This window comes from Urocampus carinirostris, chromosome 10, assembly GCF_059441175.1.
Source record: "Urocampus carinirostris isolate Australia breed hairy pipefish chromosome 10, RoL_Ucar_1.0, whole genome shotgun sequence".
NCBI lineage: Eukaryota > Metazoa > Chordata > Actinopteri > Syngnathiformes > Syngnathidae > Urocampus > Urocampus carinirostris.
The window spans coordinates 7,927,323-7,951,920 of record NC_142358.1 but is presented as its reverse complement, the minus strand read 5'-3'; the positions used below and the strand labels follow the sequence as shown (position 1 = coordinate 7,951,920).

Here is a 24,598-nt window from a genome sequence, read left to right as displayed (position 1 = left end):
TGGGATGGGCTCCAGCACCCACCGTGACCCTACTGAGGATGAGCTGTACGGAAAATGGATGGATGGAACATTCAAACTCTCTCTTCACTAGTGAAAAATGTAGCTTATTATAAATGCAAATTTTCTAGTTCCAAGGTATTTTATCTTGGGACTATTTTAAGATATTTCATCCTTAATTTAATCAAAGTTCTGTTATCTACAAGACGGTAGACAATTTTGCTGATTTTAGGTAAAATTGTCTACCACAATTAGAAAACAAAACACATAAAAAAGTGCAGGATAAGATTCTTTTTTCCTAATTTAAAGGATAAAGTGTCTTATATAATTCACAGAACAGTTTAGATTAGCTTAAAACAAAAAACTGCACTCAAACTTTCCGCTGATTGGCTAAGAGTCTATTTTTTGCAGCGTGGAAGATAGTTATATTAACTGTACACAAACGTTTGCCCCAATGGCTTATTTTAGGTAAAACAACTAAAACTATCTGCCAATGAAGCATCTGAGCACGAAATGAAAGTCTTTGCATTTCAAAAATCGGAGAGAAATAATCTTACCGTATTGGCAGAAAATTTCGCTACTTAAGTAATTTTTGGGGGTACTTTCATATTATTTAATGATCTTTTAAGTCATATTTTAATTAAGATTGTAGACATGCATGTCATTTTAAGAGATGTTCCCAACCTGATCAGAGACGAATACTGTAAAACGAGAAAAAAAAAGATAATTTTGCTAAACTGAAGAACAATTTGTCTCAAAAATTAATGATTGTTTCCATGGAAAATTAACTTAAAATAACTTAAGTGTATCAGAATATACAAAAAACCTGTCCGCCAATGGAGTTTTAATGATTTTTTTTTCACCTACAGCAACTAATCACTGTCAAATCCGACCGTTTCCACCAGAACCTAATTCAAATGTCCAATGACGTGCACGAGCACACGCGCACAATCCCTCACCCCCTTCATTGCATTAACACTCCACTGCCGTCCAACAACTCCAATAGCGCGAAAAAAACACCGAGGACGTGAGTGTCAATGTCTCGCCTGGCATGCACGCGCACAGGTGCACGCGGCAACTACCCCTCGCAACATTAAGCACAGCCCGTTTTCTTTTTTTTTCCACATTGGAAAGTGTCCCGCCTCACACTACTGCGCGCTCGAAGCAAAGCACGGACGGAGCATGCTGTGATACTTCGGCTGCTCGTGCACGCGCACGCAATGTATACAGTAAATGCATATATGCAGGGATCCATCCTGCTAATGCTTGCAAAAATAAAGAACAGTATTGCAAAAGTGCTTTGAGAGGATAAAGCAAGATATAGTAAGCGTGATAAACGCACATGCACGAGCACGCACACACGTGCTCACGCACTGAGTCAACAGACTTACCGTGCGCGAGGACGCTCTTCTGACTTGCTGCTGAGAAGAGAGCGGAAAGTGAAAACCTCAAGCGAGGTTGGAGGCACTCCCCTCTCCCCTCACCTCTCTCCCTTATCCATTATCCCGCCTCCCCCTTTTTCCCTCCTCCCCCTTCCTCCCTCGCCCCTCCCTACCTTCATCTACGGTCTCCATCTAAGGAAGTGCAAGCTAAAAAACGCATGGAGTGAGTTTAGGTGCAGAAAATTGACTACTGTAGTTGTACTTTGGAGACTATAATTTTGCATGGTGAGTAAAATGTCAGGGTGAAAGAGGCGAGCCGACCACTCCCTCTTATTCGCTATTTTTCTTTTTTCACTGCGCACCTGCAAATGCCCACCCACGCACCTGCCTTTCTTGCGTGTCCTCTAAACAGAACGAAAATGTAAAAAAGAAAAGAAAAAAACGAAGGAAAAACAAAAAACATGCAAACGTGACCAATGCGAAGAGAAAGTGACGTTGTTGCCATATTCATACAATTGCTCCCCTAATTAAAGGCGTACCAAAATTAGAAAACATGCAAAAGGTGAGGAATTGGGAAATGCTTTTTGGATAAAATCTATAAACTGTAAGTATTTAATCTGTATATTCCCATCTTTTTCTGAGACAGCCTGTCTTGTCGTTGTCATCCGGTTGCGAAGTAACCGGAGGAGCACCAGCACCCTAGTAAGCCAGTCGCCATATTGTTTTATGTTTTGATTAGCCGAAGAGGTTATTAGTGTTTTGAGCAAGGTTTTGGTGATTTTTATGGAGAATGCGTAGGTATTTCATCGAAGGTGGATGCAACAGAACTACAACATAGGGCGATCTTAGATCTACGGCCTCTCAAATAATAGATACAGTGGCTTGCGAAACTATTTGGCCCCCTTGAACTTTGTGACCTTTTGCCAAATTTCAGACTTCAAACGTCAAGATATAAAACTGTAATTTCTTGTGGAAAATCAACGATAAGTGGGACGCAATCGTGAAGTGGAACACACTTTATTGGATATTTTAAACTTATTTAAAGAATACATAATGAAAAAGTGGGTGTGCAAAATTATTCAGCCCCTTTACTTTCAGTGCAGCAAACTCTGTCCAGAAGTTCAGTCAGGATCTCTGAATGATTCAATGTTGATCTAAATGACTAACGATGATAAATGGAATCCACCTGTGTGTGATCAAGTCTCTGTATAAATGCGCCTGCACTGTTATAGTCTCAGAGGTCTGTTTGAAGCGCAGAGAGCATCATGAAGAACTAGGAACACACTAGGCAGGTCTGACATACTGTTGCTGGATTTGGATACAAAAAGATTTCCCAAGCTTTAAACATCCCAAGGAGCACTGTGCAAGCAATAATATTGAAATGGAAGGAGTATCAGACCACTGACCCGCCGTCCCCCTAAAGTTTCAGTTCATACAAGGAGAAAACTGATCAGAGATGCAGCCAAGAGGCCCATGATCACTCTGGATGAACTGCAGAGGTCTACAGCTGAGGTGGAAGAATCTGTCCGTAGGACAACAATCTGTCGTATACTGCACAAATCTGGCCTTTATGGAGGAGTGGCGAGAAGGAAGCCATTTCTTAAAGATATCCATAAAAAGGGTCGTTTAAAGTTTGCCACAAGCCACCTGGGAGACACATCAAACATGTGGAAGAAGGTGCTCTGGTCAGATGAGACCAACATCGAACTTTTTTGCAACAATGCAAGACGTTATGTTTGGCGTAAAAGCAGCACAGCTCATCACCCTCAACACACCATCCCCAAAATCAAACATGGTGGCGGCAGCATCATGGTTTGGGCCTGCTTTTCTTCAGCAGGGACAGGGAAGATGGTTAAAATTGATGGAAAGACTGATGGAGCCAAATAAAGGACCATTCTGGAAGAAAACCTGATGGAGTCCGCAAAAGACCTGAGACTAGGACGGAGATTTGTCTTCCAACAAGACAATGTTCCAAAACATAAAGCAAAAGCTACAGTGGAATAGTTCACCAAAAACATATCAAGTTGTTAGAATGGCCAAGTCAAAGTCCAGACCTAATTCCAATTGAGAATCTGTGGAATGAACTAAAAACTATTGTTCACAAACGCTTTCCATCCAACCTCACTGAGCTCGAGCTGTTTTGCAAGGAAGAATGGGCAAAAATATCAGTTTCTCAATGTGCAAAACTGATAGAGACATGCGCCAAGCGACTTGAAGCTGTAATCGCAGCAAAAGGTGGTATTACAAAGTATTAACTCAGGCTGAATAATGTTGCACACCCGCTTTTTCGTTTTTTTTAAAATTTGTTAAAAAAAGTTTAAAATATCCAATAAAGTGTGTTCCACTTCATGATTGTGTCCCACTTATTGTTGATGCTTCACAAAAAATTACTGTTTTATATCTTTATGTTTGAAGTCTGAAATGTTGCAAAAGGTCACAAAGTTCAAGGTGGCCAAATAGTTTCGCAAATCACTGTAGAAGACTTAAGTCGTAACGTTAGGTCGCTCTTGCTCTGGCATATCCTTATCTAAAAACACTCTAGCAAACATAATACCGTTTAGTCTTACGACATTGTGGGCGGTGACCCCCAAACCCCGCCCCGCGTGGGTGGGCGGCCAAGACAGTATAAGGCTTTGATAAGCCACATTTCTTCTGCATAATACTGAGAAAGGCTACAACACTGTGTATTAAATCTTTTGGGCATCCAGTAAATAGTTAAAAGAGAATGTGCAGTCTCCTGGTTCTTATTTCTAGTATAATGACTAACTAAGATAAAAGAACCATGCTGAGGTTCAAGCAAACCTTACAGCAAGCAACAATGAAAACTGGAAATGCAAACCGTGCCGGGAATAAACCAATGAACATGGCAGGCTAGCCAATTGTTGAAGGGGCTAACCGGAACGATGAACGAAAGTCGTCCGCAGCTTCGGCAGAAAAGCCCAAGGCTGGCCGACCAAATATATACAGTGAGCAGACTGGTTAACCGGGGAACCACAACAAAAAAATACGATCATATGCACGGATGCCAGGAATAAACCAATGGACACGGCAAGCTAGCCAGCTAGCTAGCCTCTATGGGTGTTAACCGGGCCTTCGGCAGCCTCAACGCTAACATGGAGATAGCCGGACAATATTATATCAACTGGGACACGCGTGGCGAAAAACTCAAAGGAAAACCCAAAATCGCCTACCTAAAAAAAGGCAAAGACCGGGTAAGCAAAGTCCTAATTTCACCAAGCATAAATGAGCAGTATGCAATTGCTGTTTACTACATTCACCATCTGTTTTTGAGGTGCCTCTTATCGTGAGTTAATGGGATTCACCGTTTTAGAAGTCTTGTGTTCATTCGATGATGTCAGAGCTCTCGAGGATATGAGCCAAATCAGTCAACTGCGAGACTAAATTTCCGCGAGTCGACTGGCGCATAGAATATTTTGCGACATATTTGCACAATTGAGAGGAGGAATAGTACACCTTCTGCCTAATTTTAATCACAAAAGTTTCAGTTTAAGAAGGAGTAATTGCATTTGATTTGTGTAGTTCTAGCGTCCACTGATGGCTGTGTTTTGTAGTGCATGAATTTTGAGTAGTCAGTTTGAAGCTTTAACTCAATGCTTTTCAATTAGATTCTGTCATGCCACCCCAGGAAGAAGACAATCTTTCATTCAAAACTTAAAGAAGTTTTAAAGCTGTATGGAAACATGTAAAGCTTCTTTAAATCTTTGAATAAAGAGTTAAAGTCCCTTAAAAACTTTAACTTAAGAGTAAAAGGTACTTTAAAGAATGAACTTGAGAGTTAAAGCAGCGTTTGACTTTAAAGCTTTAACTTTAGTTAAACCAGCTTCAGAACTTTAACTCAAAAGTTAAAGCATATTTGAATCTTTAACTCAAGAGTTAAAGCTACGTTAAAGCTTTAACCTGATAGTAAAGCATCTTTAGAGCTTTGAATGAAGAGTTAAAGCCAAATTTGAATATTTAACTCAAGCGTAAAGGGTACATAAAAGCTTCACCTTGAGTCAAAACATCTTTTGAGTTTTAATTAAAGAGTTAAAGTACATTTGAATCTTTAAATCAAGAGTTAAATCTGATTCATATGTGATTCAATTGTTACAGCTGTTAAAGAAAATTTAAAGCTTTAAGTTCAGAGTTAAAGCAGCCTTAAATCTTTAAATCAAGCGTTAAAGAAACTTTCTATTGCCGACCTAAACATTCTAGCAGTTTTACAGCTTTAACTCCAGGGGCAACGAGCTTTGAATCTTTAGAATAAGATCAAGACTGTTTGGATCTTTAAAGCTTTAAATCGTTGACCTAGTGTTAGAGCCAATATAAAGCGTTGACTCAAGAAATAAAGTTAAAGTTACTTTAAGGCTTTAGCTTGAGTCAAATCATCAGTAGAGATATATTTTTCAACAGTACGAAGCAGATTTAAATATTTAGATCAAAAGTTGAAGCTGCTCTGTAACAGATAAATTAGATAAAGCCATTTTAAAGCTTTAATTTGAGAGTTTAAGAAGCTTTACAGCTTTAACCCAAGGTTGGATCTGCTTTGTAAGCTTTAAATCAGGATTCAAAGTGGATTGAAAATTTTAACTCAAGCGTTCAAACCATTTTGAAATTAGGGCAGGCTGCAACCTAACCAAATATTTCAAAAGTATTTGTTGTTGTTGTTGACAAATAAAATCATTAGCTGAATCCTTAATGAGTTAATTTTAGACTAACTCAAAAAAACAGATTTTTCTTGTTTTGTAGTAATGAAATGTTACATATTTTATGGAATACTCTTCCACAAAATATGTTTTGTTGATGATTATTGCCAGATTCGTTTCCCCAAATTACCATTTCGCAACAGTATCAGAATTATTGCCTCACACATTTTGTATTTTCCACAGTAGTTTTTGGAGATGAACAGCTGGAGATAAAACAAAGCCTGTTCATCAAAGACGCGTTTTGGCGGCGATTCCTATTGGCTCAAAGACCGTCATCGCTGTTTGGCGAGTTGAGGAGGAATTGAGTGTGCAAATATTCAAATTTAATAAGCCAAACAGTACAAAACGGATCAAACTGTCTGCCTGATGAAAATTAATTCACCATTGCTTTTCTGTTTACCCACATTGTGAAGCCCTCTTCGCGGATATACCACGTGAAAATAAATGTACATTAGACCCCCGAGATATGCCATGAATCTGTTCCGAATCTAGAATCCCAAAGTGAAATCCCCATATAGCAGGGTTATAAAACTACGGTAAACTCTTACTAATAAGTTCAGAACCACTGGTATCCTAGATAAAAACATTCTGATAACAAAATAGTATAAAGTAGGTACCACTTACCTGGAATATACATTTCTATTATAAGTAACATTATAAATAAATATACATGTACTGAAAAGGAAAAATGAGATTCATTTATCTCTCGTGTCATGTGACTTCTGCTGGTATAGTGTAGTAGCAGGTAGATACAGATGGGGACATGAGGATTCAAATTAAAACTGATTTTCCACTTCCACACTTTGATTTCCCTAGAACACTTTGCTGATTTAATCCCTTGTGTTTGATGATAGTCACGGTCGTCGATCCCTTAATCCTGTAAGATCCAGCGTTGTAAAATTAGGACATTTTTATTTTTTCCAAAAAGGGGAGGAAATGTTATTTTGTTGTTGACTTTCTTCACATTAACACAGTCACTAAGTGTTTAAACTCATAATAATTTTTTGTGGAAAATTCATAAAGGCTCGCAAGTGCTTGACAAAAAAACATGATTTTGCAAACATTACACTTTCATCTCTAAAATAATAATAATAATAATAATAATTTCCTTGTATTGTCATTCTGTGTAACAATGTACACAGAACGAAATGTCGATTGCACCTGACCCGTTGTAGCGAGCCGATGCAGCCGCAGCCAACAGAGGGCGCCGCCGACCACTTTTTAAGTCTTAGGAATGAGCCTGCTATAACACCAATTAAGTGGTGAAACAAAATTTATTTTATATTTTTCTATATCTGCGTCTTGCAGGGTTAATCAGGGTAGCAATTTGTGTGCCTACTTCGTATTTCTTTAAATTCACGAGCTTTGTTTTCTTGGTTACCATGTATTCTCTTTTCCCTTTAGCATCATTGCATAGGAGACCCATAGCTTATAAGTACAGTAAAAAAAATTCATTATTGCATTACAATAACTCTCATTATTAAAGAAGCACATGAAATTCTGAACTGAATGAATAAAGATTAAGGAATTGAGGGAGGTAATGCAGCCAAGAGCATACCAATATTTCCATGATGCTGTGATGCTAACTAACAGCAGACTAGCATTTTCTATTATGCTGACTAATAGCAGACAGGCATCTTAGAAATGTAACTTGTCATAAAACCGCAAAGTTTTAATTTTGTACGTTTTTGGGCATGCCCATTTATTTGTTGTTGATATTGTATAGTAGGGATAATGTCATAAATAGTGGCTGAAAAATCGTTTCATTCCACACTGTAGTGTGAAAACGTTGTGAGGTACCACGCCTTATATAGGGAAAATACCATAAAGCAGATAAAGTCTCCGTCTCTGGCTAAATATTTGTTTTGAGCCTCGGAAATGAGAAGAGCCGCTTCAATTGGTCAGTAGTTGACTGCATTCCTTTCTTCAGCAACAAATTACAGTTATAGGGTATGCAAATTTGAGGTTGACAATGCTGTAAAGAGCAGGGTTGGGTAGGGTTACTTTAACTGGATTACTTTCAATTACTTTTGGATTACTCCAATACCAAATATGCAAATAAAAGACAAAAGAAACTAAATATGAATAAAATTATGACTCACAGCTTTCTCTCCTGGCTTTGATCTCTTTGATCTACGGCAAAACTAAGATAAAATGCGACACAAACAAAATGAAAATAAATCCAAACAGCTTGCCAACATCATTTTTGCCGTTCCATGTATTCCGCTACTCCCCAAGCCTGCACAAAATGTAGTAATTTTATTCATATTTAGTTTATTTTTTTTTTATTAGCATATTTGGTATTGGAGTAATCCAAAAGTAATTGAAAGTAATCCAGTTAAAGTAACCCTACTCAACCCTGGTAAAGAGGGACAGCCAAATCATATCTTTCCTTACAATAAAGCAGGGGTGGGCAAAATATGGCCCATAGGCCACACTTTTAATACCTGTAAAATGGTAAATAAAGTACTGCTAGCAAAACATTGTTTTGGTGCTGGCCTTGTTCACTGTTTCCCGTTGTGTGTCTACCCTCCATGAAAATCTAGTTTTGATGAAACATTATTGTGTACTTTGAAATAACATTCAAATAACTGGCTAATCTTTTCTGTACTTGATGTTTTTTATCGAGTACTTTTTTATCAAGATATTCATAACATTTCATGCAAAAACATTTATTAGCTTAAATTCAAGTTCAGTTTCAGTTTTCAGTTTCAAAACCTCATCTCATCTCATTAGCTGCACCGCTTATCCTCAGTAGGGTCGCAAAGGTGCTGGAGCTCATCCCAGCAATCATCGGGCAGTGGGCAGGGGACACCCTGAACTGGTTGCCAGCCAATCGCAGGGCACACAGGGACAGACAACTCGCTAAGTCACACCTAGGGACAATTTGGACCGGCTAATTCACCTGAAATGCATGTCTTTGGAATGTGGGAGGAAACCGGAGTGCCCGGAGGAAACCCACGCCAGCATAGGGAGAACATACAAACTCCGCACAGTAAGGCCGGGAGCTGGATTTGAACCCACGCAGGAGGTTCCCACGACCTCAGAACTGTGCCGCACATGCGCTAACCACTGCTGCCCCGTTTCAAAAACTGTTCAATGTTTAATGGTCTACTCTATAGACAAATAAAAAATGAAACATTACGTAAATATAAATGATTGAATTTATGACAATTTATACATGCATATCCTTGCTTCTCTTATAAGGAGACTTATTTCCAGTTTTTTGTTTTTTGTTTTTTTTTTGCATGAAAGAAATCTTTACAATAAAATAGTAAAAAAAAAAAAAGCCTACCAATGGAGATGGTAAGAGAAATATTGGATAGGCATAAATACCGGGTTGGGCCTAAAATATTAATTATTACGTTCAGGTTGGGCTTGGGTTTTCTCTAATTGACTTTATTAAAAATACAAATGTGTTTATAAAAATATATACTAGAACAGTGTATTGATAATATACTAAGATTTCACAAGCCATCAATATTCGTCTTGCTTCTCAGCCTTTCTCCTAAATGTGCCACACTAGATTCCTAAGGATATATTGCTGCTATGGTCGAAATCCCAAAAGGTCTTAAAATGTTCTCTTTAAAAAATCAGTTAATGATGGAAAACTGTCGGTTAATGTAACCAGACACAGAAATTTAAAAAATGTAGATGTTTAAACAGTATTGTTTAACTCAGATTTTGTTGAAAAGACGGGCTTAAGTTTCTTAAAATAAATCACCTCTCCTCCTCCCAAATCCTCACAAACGAAATACAAAATTTGGGGTTTGCTTTACAGTCAGTCCTGCGAATCAAGTTAATTGGTCAGGTTAGGGCTGTGTCGGCCTCTAATACGCGCGGGCCTGAGTGTTTTTAGGCCTGATCTTACCTACATACAGTATATTACATTATATTTTGTTCTCAAGAATCGCCGAGATATCGTCGGCATTCTGTAACAGAAGATACAAGAAAACCAAATGATTTTTTGCCATTTTGTTAACTCAGCGCGCTCCGACACTCAAAAAAGTCCCCACCCCTGCCTAAAAGTGAAAATGTCATAAGGAGGGGTAACCGTATCCCAGGGATCTACTGTTACTGTATGTTGAAAAAAAGACCTTTTTCCGTGACGCAGTAATAAAGCGGTTGTCTCACAGACAGATAATGTGTGGTGCAGCCTGGCTCCCTCCTCCACAGCATCCCTCCTCCGGGACAGCCTGAGTCCCAACTGTTGCCATGGCGCCAAACGCCATCAACATTACGTCAGGTCGACACGTGTTGCCATGTGTGTGTTTTGTGTGCTTTGCATATTTTTGTCTGTCAGGTAGATGTTACCAAGCGACTCATTGTTTGGAATTCATCACTACATCGACTCGGGCGTGAACATGTGAGCAACTCCTATGAATATTTACAACATGTCCAGCAGGAGCGCCGCAGTCGCAGTCGGAGGCGGAATAACATGACAAAACCACGCGTGACTTGCAAAAAAGGCCAGCAGAACTCACGAGATTACAATCCTTTAGAGATGTGATGTCACTCTTAAAGGGAAAAATAAGACAAGTCAAGTCAAGTCATGTTTATTTGTATAGCCCTTAAGCATGAAGAGTCTCAAAGGGCTGCACAGACCACAGATTATTGCAAACTGCAGACTATTATTACACCATACCCGATCTAAAACCTGCATGAGGGCAAGGAAAAATTCAAAAACCTCAACATGAGGAAAATGAAGAAACCTTGAAAATGTGCATGACATGAGGTAATCCCCCTTCCGGGATGACCGGGCTGCAATGGATGTTGCTTGCAATATCAAACAATACACAGATTGTCAGGACCAGAACGGAAACAGGACCCAATCACATAACGTTTCTCACAAGTTTATTGAGATAGAGAGAGGATGGGCAGCGCCCGTGATCCGGTGCTCGCTAGACGCGAGAAGCAAGTCACTCTCGCAATCGGATTGTGATCCAAATACGGAAGTGGATCTTCCATTGCGGGCGATGGCGGTGTCAGGGACGGAAAAACAGGTCGATAGCCGGAACAGCAGAGCAGACGTGGTCGGGTTCAAAAAAGGTCGTAGCCGGAGACAAACGGGTGCAAAAAACGGGACAGGTGGGAGTCAGTATCGAAAAAGACTAGCCTTGTATACACAGAGGTTCGCAGACGGACTGACAAAAGGGGACTGACAGGACTGGGTTCAAATAGTGACAGGGAGCCAATCAGAACCCCCGGCGGGTGGCGCCAAATGACCAGGCACAGGTGATTTCCATCAGTAATCATGACACGGATATTATCAACATGAAATATAGGTCATTCATAAGCTATGGAATATAAGTGTATATTAAGCCTAGATTTAAACAGTTCCACTGAGGTTGCAGATCGAATCTCAGGGGCCCGAGTGGAGAACGCTCTCCAACCTGCGGTTTTCTTCTTGGGTCTTGGGATCACTAGTACCTGTATTTCATTTTGACACAGCAGTCTGATTTCAAAAGGATTGTTTGATACCACATCTTTTAGACAGAAAATCAAACTTACATCTCGAACAGTCATCAGTACCTGATGTTTGTACATATACTGTAATTCCCTTTTCCTATGCAAAATGACTATTATAAAAAAAAACTTTTAAAAATCCATTCATTTAAAACCAATTTACCAGTGTTTTATTTGGCTATTGATTATCAGCATGTATCAGTATTACCCTTTTTTTTTTAAATAATCACTGAAAAATATACTAAAAAAAAACAACATTTTCTCTTATTATTTTTCTCCATTCACTTATTTTTTAATTGTTTTAAAATAATTCGCCCTCTTGTCAAGATTCAATGAAGTGTTGCTTTCATTTATTTTTATCACAAAAACAATCTCTCCTGGTAATAGCAAATGTTTTCGTTATTTTCTTGCAAAAATAAAATAAATCTCCGCAACCAGTATTTGACTTTGTTAGTGTTTTTTTATCCTTCTAAAGAAAACATAACTTCATATGTATTAGTGCTAGGCGTAGATTAAACATTGTAAACGAGATTGATCTCACTCCAATTCTGGCAATATTCCAGAAGATTCTAGATTGAAATGCTTCATTTGAAATATTTTACACATCTTTTTCACACATATATCACAGATGAGTTAAAGCTTTAACTCCAGAGTTTTTATTCAAACGTGTACATTTTTAGGGTGTGGACTCGATGAAGGAAGATGACACTTGAACATATATGCTTCCTGCAAACCGCGGTGTTTTCTCAGGACAAAATGAAGAATGAGTCAAATTTTTAACTTCAGAGTTAAAGCTTTAACTCTAGTTCTATATGAACACAAATGTTTAGGGATGCAGGTTAAGTGGTTGGGGATCACATTTAAAAAAAAAGCGTCCTGCAAATGTACTACCGAGGAAAAAAATGACGAATGAGTTAAAACTTAAACTGTAGTTTTTTTTCCGGTATATGATTTTTAGGGCATGGGTTTATGACACTTGAACAAATAAACTACCTTAAAACGATCATGTATTACACATAACAAATGGGTGGATGAGTTAAAGCTTTAATTGTAGTTCTACATAACGACATCCGTTTTTGGGGGAAATCGGTAGAATGGAGGGAGATGATTCTTAAAGAAATACATTTCCTGCAAACGCTGATGTGCTACTGAGGATGAAATGATAAATGAGTTAATGCCTTATCTTCAGAATTAATATCAGAGTAAAAGTTTTAACTGCAGTTCCATATAAACATGTACAAATTCGAAAAAATATTTGAGAGAAGGGAGAACAAATTAAAATGTTACTCAGGACAATTTTGCAGATGATTTAAAGCTTTAACTCTAGAGGTAAACCATTAATCCTGAATCTGTGAAACCCATATATTTTCGGGGCACGGGTTGAGTGGAGGTGGATTGCAGTTAGATAAATATACTTCCTGCAAGTGATGGTGTACTCGAGAGTTAAAAGATGATGAGAAAACAAGACATGCTTGAGGACTTGAATATAATTGTTGAAATCGAGTCTAATCTAGTCGGAACAAACGTGCTAGTGTAAGTGAGAGAGTGCACAGACACGCCCGCTAAAAAATTGTTTTGCCATCCCTTTAAAGTGCCACCGGTACCTTTTGCAAGAAAAAAAACGGACGCCACTGCGGGAGGATTTAACCGGCGCATCTGGAGCCTTCGATCCTCTCTGGGGCTAAGCTTGGCTAATAAACTGACAGGTGGATCACTTTAATTCACATTTTATTTTTATTTTTCAGCTTCTTGAAAAGCGATGTACTTTTGGTGATCTCAGCTTGGATTTAGTGTCAGTTTGTCAACTTTTTTCAGAAGCTCCAAATATGCAGGGCTTCGCTTAATCAGCATCTTGACGCCAATAAGGATAAGGCAAATGAAAAATAATCTTTCCAAGTATAATGGAGTTGATAAAAAATAAAACAAAAACAATTTTTTTATACAATGCTATTTTTCCCACTTAGAAAACATGGAGGCGTCTGAAATGTTCATCGTAGGGGCATGTGAGAGAGATAAACTAAAAAGAAAAATCCAGAAATCACAATGCATGATTTTTAAACAATTTATTTGTGTGATACAGCTGCAAATAACTATTTGAACACCTGTGTATCATCTACAATTCTGATCCTGAAAGACCTGTTAGTCCGCCCATGTATCATCCTAAATCAGTTGCACCTGTTTGAGGTCGTTAGCTCCATAAAGACACCTGTCCACAACATACAATCAGTAAGAATTTAACTTGGTACATGGCAAAGACGAATAAGCTGTCCAAAATACACCAGAGACAAAATTGTACACCTTCACACAGCTGGAAAGGGCTACGGAGGAATTGCCAAGCAGCTTGATGAAGAAAGTCCACTGTTGGAGCATTCATCAGAAAATGGAATAAGCTAAACATGACGGTCAATCTCAACCGTAGTGGAGCCCCATTCAAGGTACCACCTCGCGAGGTCTCAATGATTCTAAGAAAGGTGAATAATCAGCCCGGAACTACACGACAGGAGTTGGTCAATGACCTAAAAAGGGGACCACCGTTTCCAAGGTTAATGTAGATAATAAACTAGATACATAGATAGATAGATACTTTATTCATCCCCGAAGGGAAATTCACATTTCCAGCAGCATCCCTGAGCTGAGAACAATACAATAATAAGGCAAAAAAAATACAATTTACAAATACCCAGTGTGACGTGCAAATGCCCACTGTAGCGTGTTATATAGAATAACTAAATAGTGCTACACAGAATACATATTGCAATAAAATTTGGTAATATGCAATGTAGGGTGTGTGGTTTAATGTGGGCTTTTACTCTGCCGGGTAGAGTTAAAGAGCCTCATGGCATGAGGAAGAAAAGATCTCTTCAGTCTGTCCGTAGTACAAGACAGTGACAGCAGTCTGTCGCTGAAACTGCTCTTCTGTCTGGAGATAATGCTGTGTAGTGGATGCGATGGATTGTCCATGATTGACCGCAGCTTTTCCAGTGCCCGTCTCTCAGCTACTGTTGTTAGGCTGTCCAGCTCTTTGCCCACAACAGAGCTCGCTTTCCTAGCCAGTTTATTGAGACGAGAGGCATCCTTCTTCTTGACGCTGCCTCCCCAACACGCTGTCGCATAGAAGAGGGCGCTTGCCACAACTGTCTCATAGAATATTTTCAGGAGCTGTTTGCAGATTTTGAAGGAGGCCAGCCTTCTGAGGAAGTAAACTCGGCTTTGCCCTTTCCTACATAGAGCTTCTGTGTTGGCAGTCCAGTCCAGTTTGTTGTCCAGCTGCACACCGAGGTATTTGTAGGTCTGGACAAATTCTACACATTCTCCTTTGATGGTTACAGGAACCGGGTGAGTTCTGGTTCTCCTGAAGTCCACCACCATCTCCCTGGTCTTGGTGGTGTTCAGGTGCAGGTGGTTTGCGTCGCTCCATCGGACAAAGTCCTGAATCAATTTCCTGTACTCCTCCTCCTGCCCATTTCTGATACATCCCACGATCGCAGTGTCGTCGGCAAACTTTTGCACATGGCAGGATTCAGAGTTGTACTTAAAGTCTGATGTATATAGAGTGAATAGGAACGGAGAGAGCACGGTCCTCTGCGGAGATCCTGTGCTGCTAACCACAGTGTCCGATGTACAGCCCCCCTGTTTCACCTGTCAGGTAGTCAGTAATCCATTCTACAAGGTGTGAGCTAACTCCCATCTCTGTCAGTTTCTTACTCAGTAGCAGAGGCTGTATGGTATTGAAGGCACTGGAGAAGTCCAAAAATGTAATCCTCACAGCCCCCTTAGCCCTATCTAGGTGGCAGAGGGATCGGTGTAACATGTATACTATAGCATCCTCCACTCCCACTTTCTCCTGGTAAGCAAATTGCAGTGGGTCGATGGCGTGACGGACCTGTAGCCTCAGGGGGTGCAGCAGCAACCGCTCCATGGTTTTCATCACATGTGATGTCAGGGCGACTGGCCTGAAGTCGTTGAGTTCCTCAGGTCTTGATTTCTTTGGGACTGGGATTATGCAGGATGTTTTCCACAGCTGAGGGACTCTCCCCTGTTCAAGGCTCAGGTTGAAGATGCGCTGTAGAGGGTCTCCCAGCTCAGTCGCACAGGCTTTCAGCAGTCGGGGGGATAATCCATCTGGACCAGCTGCCTTGCTGGTTCGCAGCCTTCTCAGCTCTCCACACACCTGGGCTGCAGTTATTTTTAGTGGGGGGATGTCTTCAATGCTAGTGTCCAGAGGGGAGGGGAAGGACAGCTGCAGTACTCAGGGGTGAGGATGAGGCGGAGTGGTCAAACCTGTTGAAAAAGTTGTTCAACTGGTTGACTCGCCCCACATCTATATCCACAGCCACACCCAGCTTGGTGCTGCAGCCAGTAATTGTTTTCATCCCTTCCCACACCTCCTTCATGTTGTTGTCCTGCAGCTTTTTCTCCAACTTCCTCCTGTACTGCTCCTTCCCTTTCCGGAGCTGGACTTTGAGCTCCTGCTGTACTCGTTTTAGCTCCTGCTGATCACCATTTTTAAAGGCCCTTGATGTCGCTCGTGATCCAGGGCTTGTTGTTGGCATAGCAGCGTACAGTCTTCATAGGAACATGCATCATGATTTGAAATCATGCGTAACACAAAAGGTTCCCCTGCTTAAACCAGCACATGTTAAGGCCCGTCTTAAGTTTGTACTTGAGCATTTGGATAATACAGAGGAGTCATGTGAGAAAGTTTTGTAGTCAAATGTAACCAAAACAGAACTTTTTAGTCATAATTCCAGTAAGCGTGTTTGGAAAAATGTACAATCCAAAGAACATCATCCCTACTGTGAAGCGTGAAGGTGGTACCATCATGCTTTGGGGGTGTTTTTCTGCACATGGGACGAGTGCACTGCATCAAAGAGAGGATGACTAGGGCCGTGATTTTTTGGGAACAACTTCTCCCCTTTGTCAGAGCATTGTAGATGGGCCGTGGCTGGGTCTTCTAACACGACAACAACCCGAAAAACAAAGCCAGGAAAATCAAGGAGTGGCTTTGTAAGAAGCATACCAGAGTTTGAGCATAGCCCGGTCAGTCTCCAGACCTGAGAATCTTTGGAAGGAGCTCCAACTCAGTGTTTCTCAGCGACAGACCAGAAACCTGACTGATTTAGAGAAGATCTGTGTGGAGGAGTGGGTCAAGATCCCTCTAGCAGTGTGTGCAAACATGGTGAAAGACTACAGAGAACATTTGACCTCTGTAATAACAAACAATGGCTACTGTACTAAATATTAACATTCATTTTCTCATGGGTGTAAATACTTATTTGCACCAATATCACACAAATGACTCGTTAAAAAAAAATCATGCATGGTGATTTCTGGATTTTTCTTTTTAGTGTATCTCTCTCTGACAGTGGACATGCAGCTACAATGAAAATCTCATACCCCTCCATGATAGGATGAATAGCAAAATAATAGGGTGTTGAAATACTTATTTTCTTATTCATGTACTGTATGCTGATTTTATTTTTGGCAAATATTGAAATTGACGTTTCTCCCTGGAATTGATTATTGTGACAGAAAGAGAGCAACAAAAACTAAGGCTGGCGCCCATAAATTTGAAATCCAAAGTATGGACACATTTTGGTTTTCATCCCACTGCGGTAACACAACTAACATCTTTTGCACCATTATCCCAATATCAACATTAATCAACCAAAACGAGTAGCAGTGACATGTCAGCGGACCCTAGATCAATCACTAAGCAAACTGGAATTACAACGTCAACTGCACATTTTATGTGCAAAGATGTCCAAAAAGTGTATGATTTCAGTTACATGTCTTGTTAGGAAAGGAAATTAAATTGTAATCATCAGTTATATCAAAACACAATTATTGAGAATCAAATCGGCACCTTTCTAACCACCATATCGTCCTACTCATATTTTCATAATCTCCATTATCTGCACCGCTTATCTTCAGTAGGGTCACGGGGGTGCTTGAGCCCATCCCAGCTATCTTCCGGCAGTGGGCAGGGACACTCTGAACTGGTTACCAGCCAGTTGCAGGGCACTCAGAGACAGACAACTCACTCGCTCTTTCACACCTAGGGACAGTTTGGACCAGCCAAATAACTTGATATTCATGTTTTTTCAATGTGAGAGGAAACCGGAGTGCCCGGAGGAGCCCCACGCAAGCATGGGAAGAACATGCAAACTCCACATGACCTCAGAACTGTGCAACACACGCACTAACCACTGCTCTGCCGCGCTGCATATATATATATATATATATATATATATATATATATATATATATATATATATATATATATATATACAAGCACAGGGATAACATGCAAGCTCCTATATATATATATATATATATATATATATATATAGGAGCTTGTATGTTATCATCAAAAACAAACATCAACATGGGTTTCCTCCGGGCTCTCCGGTTTCCTCCCAAATTCTAAAGACATGCATTTCAGGTGAATTGGCCGGTCCAAATTGTCCCTAGGTGTGAATGGGTGAGCGAGTTGTCCCTGTGTGCCCTGCTATTGACTGGCAACCAGTTCAGGGTGTCCCCTGCCCACTGCCCGATGATTACTGGGATGGGCTCCAGCACCCCTGCGACCCTACTGAGGATAAGCGGTGGAGCTAATGAGATGAGATGAGATGATATATCTATATATATATATATATATATATATATATATATATATATATATATATATATATATATATATATAACAAACATGAATTATTGTGATTATTTCCAAATATCTCAACTTTATACTTTTCTTTAACGAAAAAGATCTGTATCCAAAAAGATAAAGTAATATTTTTTATAAACCTCCATAATCCCTTGTTTTCAATTATTTGAATGGTCTGTTGTAGTCGTCTCATTCAGGCTTTGTGTGCGTCTCGTAGGAGACAGTATATAATAAGGACTACTAAAATATAATATACCTAACCGTAACCATAGACGTACAGAAAGTGGTTAGACAGATGATAAGAGTTTTTTATAAATAAATTAACATGTGAAGATAAAATGGAGTTGTATTCACCTCTGGTGTGATGCTGGTACAATGCTGTTAGTGGGTGGATGCAGATGTGGACACATAGATTAAAATTAAAAAGTATTTCAAAACTTTCACTGTTGAGAATAGTCACGTCCTGTAGTCGGGTTCCTTAGCAAGGGTAATAATAATGTTGCTGCCTTCTTTGAGTTTCTTTAAAATTCCAAGACGCTATTCCACGGTTATCACGTTTTTTTCTTATACCTTTAGCATCACTGCAAGACCTGGGACCCATAGCTAATAAATGCTGTACAAATTTACAGTACTGTTTCTATGACTCACAATGTATTTACAGAACAAAGATATTCTGAACTGAATGAAGGGAAAGGCATTGTGGGCGGGAGTTCAGCCAATAGAATACTGGCACCTTCATAAAGCCATGATCCAAGCCAATAGCAGAGCAACAAATACCAAACAGGCATCTTTGAGACATTACTTGCACAGTCATACAACCACAAAGTGTGGATTTTGTAATTTTTTTAGGGACATAAAATAGTTTGTTTTTGATGTTGTATGGTTTGGTTGGTTGGTTTGAACAAATTTATTGACACTAATAGCAGCAAACAAACAATGTGAGGTTTGAACAACCCTTCTCGACAATCTTAATAGCAATCAAGCATATTCACAATTCCGTTATATAACATCTTTGTTAGAGTCAATAGATCCGTCCAGGCCAAAGTCGATTGTTTTTTGTTCTGAACAAATCCACTGGTGGGTGGGGCTACAAATTTTCCCCACATGATAACACGAAAATATCGTAAACTAGGGACGCCGTAACTTGGGGTCTTCTTTAAAGAAAAGCTACCATCTGTAGCTGCTTTAATCATGAAGTAACGTTGAATAAGAGGTAGTGGTGTCACTTTGTGTTTTGTGAGGTTATCATGAAATAAACTATAAAAGAAGAAGAAAATAACCCTGGAAGGAGAAGGGCGGGGCTTGATTGCCTGCATGTGAATTTGCGGCAGGAGGGCATAGACGCTTTGAGCAAAATGTTAAAGACTCCACATTCGTTCTGCACGTTATTTTCATTTTCTATTGCCACACGATAAAAATCTCCCGAGTCTCGCCTGATAGGAGCCCAACAATCGGCGGTGACGTCGTTTGCTTCTATTTGGGAGTTGTATTTGGTGGATTTCTCCGGGGGATCGGCAAACATAATCTTCCATTTGAGTCCCTTAATAAAGTAATTGCGTTTCGAGAGCTGCGGCCGGCGTCTGTCTCCTACGAGACGCACACAAAACCTGAAGAAGACGACTACAACAGTCCATTCAAAGAATTGAAAACAAGGAATTATGGGTGTTTATAAAAAAATATTACTTTGTCTTTTTTCGTTAAAGCAATGTACAAAGTGGAGATATTTGGAAATGATCACAATAATCCAAGTTTGTTTTAATTGTAGGGATCTTTTTACCCCCATAAAAACAAACATTTAGAAACCTGAACTTTCTCTTTGAATATATGGAAGTCTCAACTGTGTGTCTGGTCTTTGAACACACCATGAACCGCATTCGTTGGTTGTGGGTGTTGAACTATACCGATATGTGTTGGTAATGTGTCGGCATGTGACTTTGACTTATTGATTTTTGCAATCCGGAGATGGAATAAGAGCTTGCTCTGTCCACTCCACGCATCGGCCCGGTATTGCAGTACCTCCCGGCACGGTGCTTTCGCAATGATCGCAGCAAGGTTTTAAGGCTGGGACCTTAGCTTGACCTTTTGGCTGAGAGTAAGAGTCCCAGCTCCTTGGCTGTGTAGCGTATTATGAACTGACCGATAACGGATAATAGATAATTAATAAAGAAAATAGAACAATGACCCTTAAAAAATCCCTCCCCCCCACCAGGTTGCTTTACTCTGGATAGGCGTAGCATTAGTCTTACTTTCCTGTCTAATGATTTTAGTGAAGGGGTTCAATATCAGAGGATATGTGTCCTCTAATATTGTAATACAATAGAGCCCAAATTGAAGTGTTCCTACACTGTACAATAACTTAATCTTTATAGGTAAGAACCATATGTTCACTGAGGTAGTATCCAAAATATTCACTTTAAGTGTTAATTTAACACTCTTTATTCTAATGTACTGAGTAATAGTGTTAATTCAACACTGTTAATTCTAAGGTACTCAGGAATAGTGTTAATTCAATATCTAAAAAGTAAGGTTTTAACACCACCACAGTAAACACAAGGTCATTATTTACAGGCTGTTAAATCAACAGTGTTATTTTAACTGTTTATTTTCAATACTTTTTATTTTTTGATGTTTTTCGGCCCCCTAATTTTACCGACTTTCAGCAACTAACAACAATAAATCATTTTTAACTTGTTTAGCTAGGTTTCCCAAAACTTGGAGTGATGGTGATGAGAGAACCAAAATTGTGATAACCATGGAAACAAAGCTTGTGATTATCAAGAAGTATGTGAATGGCTCACAAATTGCAACCTTCACTCATGAATATAGCCACAAACAATCGATCAGGACGGTTGTTAATAAAAAGGTGTCAAATACAGCGAAAAGGGCACAAAAATCTTCACAGGAAAATAATTAAAATTCGTTTTCATTTAAAACTGGTGTCTTCTCCTCTTCTCTGCATCCACCCGCTAACTCCACTGAACTAACTCCAGTCATGTTAAACCAAAGGTAAAATAAAAGGACATTTTTAAATGTATTTATTAATATGTATATCACTTCTAAGTCGTATTTATGATTCTGTTATTTTAATGTATTTATCTGGGCTATCGGGCGATTCGGAGTACATCATCTTATTACCATAGGTGTCAATTCCCCCACCATTCGGCAAGTTCACTCTTCAACCACCACTCCAGACTGGATTCACGTATCCCGGGGTCTACCGTATAGTCATACTTTTATGTCTATAGTATCTTGCGAACGGGCTCAAAAACAGAAGATATAATTCCTTTTATATTAAAATATTTGGAAAACAAGGATATTCATCTCAATCATTCATCCCGGAAGAAACTGACATGTTGATTCGACAAGTGCTGGGACAGAGAAAGCAGCTCGATAGCGACGGGACGCTCTTCGGCTTCTTACCTGCCGACTTGTCGCAGTCCAGCCAGAGTGTGAGCAACTGATGTACGAGCACAACGGCGCAGACGGCTGCGTGATGTCGTCTCTCTCTCAGCTGATCTGAAGGGGGAGAGGGGGGGAAATCCTCGCTTCCTGCGCAAAGAGGAGAGGAGACTAAAGTCTCGGCTCGGGCACAATATCAAATAAGACCAAAAAGCGGAAGGAGACGCTTGACGACTGCTGCCGCGGATACGGTTGCCGTAGCAACAGCTTCCCACCTTCCCCGACCTCCACTTTCCACCCGCCCTCGCATTTTTTTTTACGTAGTGGAAAGGGAGGATGGGAATGGAAGAAAAACGAGAATTGTGGGTCACCAACTGTTGCTTCTGTCACCCGTGATAAATAAAAATGGGGGGAGGGCAGCAGGAGATGGGAAGGGTTCCTAGAAAGAAGCTCCATTCCCCTCGGAAGGTCTGCTGCACTTTGATAAGCAGCTTCATATGTGTATATATGTATAAATATATATATATATATATATATATATATATATATATATATATATATATATATATATATATATATATATATCGACTGATTATGTGGACGAATAAAGAAAATAACATAGCTCACTTCGAAATTATTCTTTTGCAATAACGAGATCTTATTGTTTGTTGAAATAAGACTAAGGGAAAAAAGGCCACCATGACAGGTTATTTTGCTCATTTTATGGATTATTTTCTGTATTCTTTGTTTTGACAAAAACAATTCAATTTGACGAAGAATTTAGCCCATTTTAACATATTTAAACATTTTTCAAAAATATATAACAAACTGAGCTAAAACTGTTATACTTCAGATAGATTATCATTTAGAAAAATATATTTAAATCATCTGCAAAGATACAAAAAAACCATACTTTAAATAAATGTGCTAAATATATTAAAAGAGGTATAACGATAATAAGAATAAATTGATAACTAAAACAATACCTAAAACCTCTGTGTGTAATTTTTGACCACTAGATGGCACTGTGTTGACTGGTGCGAGCAAGGGCCAGTGCCACGGATTACAGGGTGGCGGCAGGAAGTTGGACAAACATGGCATCGACCTAAATGGGGATTATAGAAATTAACATTAGTATGACAATTCATGTATTTTTTCCTAGCTGTATGCAGCAAGATTAAACAAGGCACATGGGCGCCACCAGGCTGCACTTGCCCAAGACACACCACAGGAGATGTGCCCCTGCGACCTTAGTGGTTAAGGGATCCAACCAAACAACACAGTTTGGTTTTCAATGGTGCCGACCAATCAGAGGCAAGTTTTAGTGGAAATAGTCAATAAAGGCGAGGCAAAGTTTGCAAGTAGCATGCTATGCCACCCACCCCAATCCTAACAAATCTCCCCAGAAGAGGTCACTAATTTCTCAAGGTTATCGCATGTGAGTATGATTAGGTACTCACAGATAAACAAAACTAGCTCAGAAAATGTACTTTCCTTTTAAATTCGAAAATCGTGGCAAAATTTGAATAACGTTCCGAAAAATGGTTTTGTTTTCGTAACACTAGTGCAATGAAAAACTGTTAGCCGAACATTCTGTTATTAGCTTTATCCCATGTTGATGATGTGGTGTAATAGTAGCCTTTAGTCTGTACAGCCCTTTGAGAGTTCTTGTGATTAAGGGCTATACAAATAAACATGACTTGACGAGTATTCAAATCAATTTATTTCTTACCGAATGAAAGTTGTTCTTTATCACTAGGAGACAATACACACTGTCTCTTTAAAAATAATTAAAACGAATAAATGAATAAATATACTGCACACAAAATTGACTAAAATTGAAAATGCATTTAATGCCCTTGAAGTATTGAATAAAGTGAATAAAAATAAATAAATACATCAAATTAATAAATCAATTAAAAATGAAATGTAAAATAATTCCTATCAAAAAATGACATAGAATGAATGCACAAAAAATGTATTCAAAAAATGAACATATACAGTACATATATAAAATTAAGAAAATAATAAAACCATAAATTAAGATAAGAAATAATCAAATTAAACCCCATCACAGAAAAATGACTAAGATTGAAATGTTTTTGTGCTTTTAAAGTATCAAATAAAGATAGAAAACATAAAACTGATAAATTAATTAAAAATGAAATCCTCCCCTCCCAAAAAGTCATGTTAAAGTAAATTGGGGTCTTGTACTACATTTTTTGTCATTTTAAGCACTTTTATTTTCTCTGTTTTGCTTTTGAATGTTATAACCTCCTGTACTGATTTTTTAAGGCTTTTCAACCTTAACCCCAAATTTTTTTTTTTTAGAATGAATAAAATTGTTATAAAAAGGATATTTTATTAATTAAAATTATGATGCCTTGTTTTTAAAATGGTTTATTAAAGGAATTTGGACTTTAAAGCGTTTAAAACAGTGCTTCTTGAATATTTTCTGTTGTTCCCTCCTTGGAAGAAAAAAGAATTCTTCATCAAAGACGATACATATGAATTATCACTTTTTGCAATGCACAGGTCTCCGTACATCATAATTTTCACATTTGCCGTAAAGGATTAGAAGCCTGGCCTGTGGCTCGCAGGCCATAGTTCGCCCACCCTCGATTGAAACAGACTCGACAAAACTAAAACCCTAAATAAAAACCCAAAAAAAGCCATCATAGAACAGTTCACGATCTAGGAAGCGAATTGAAATATTCATAAGATGCTAAAAAATGATCATGCGGAGGAGTGACGGTAGGAGGGGGGGATAATGAATAATACTTTGTAGAAAAACAACAACAGGTGCTCCCACAAAGAGACGCAGACGGCCTGATGACGCCGCAGCAAAATTGACTGATTGTTCAAATTGTTTTGTCGTCGAGCGAAAACGTGATTGATGCGCAAAGGTTTGTCTTTTATGAAGTCTTTGGAAAACTTTATTCTGTTCGCATGATAATTAATTGCAAATTAACTGCCAA

General features: G+C 39.0%; 1 protein-coding gene and 1 pseudogene across 3 annotated transcripts in view; one reads left to right on the top strand and one right to left on the bottom strand.

The window, feature by feature from the left end:
* Positions 1-21,767, bottom strand: part of LOC148357607 (muscleblind-like protein 1) — a 144,044-nt gene extending 122,277 nt beyond the window's left edge. For 2 of the 3 annotated variants that reach the window (XM_088345128.1, XM_088345131.1), the window contains exon 1: positions 1,389-1,465. The gene's annotated coding sequence lies outside the window, so the exon portion shown is untranslated. Of the gene's footprint in view, positions 1-1,388; positions 1,466-21,641 lie in introns of those variants that run through there. The other variant, XM_088345129.1, reaches the window with a different exon arrangement.
* LOC148357608 (U2 spliceosomal RNA) lies at positions 20,163-20,252 on the top strand (annotated as a pseudogene).
* Positions 21,768-24,598: the final 2,831 nt, after the last annotated feature.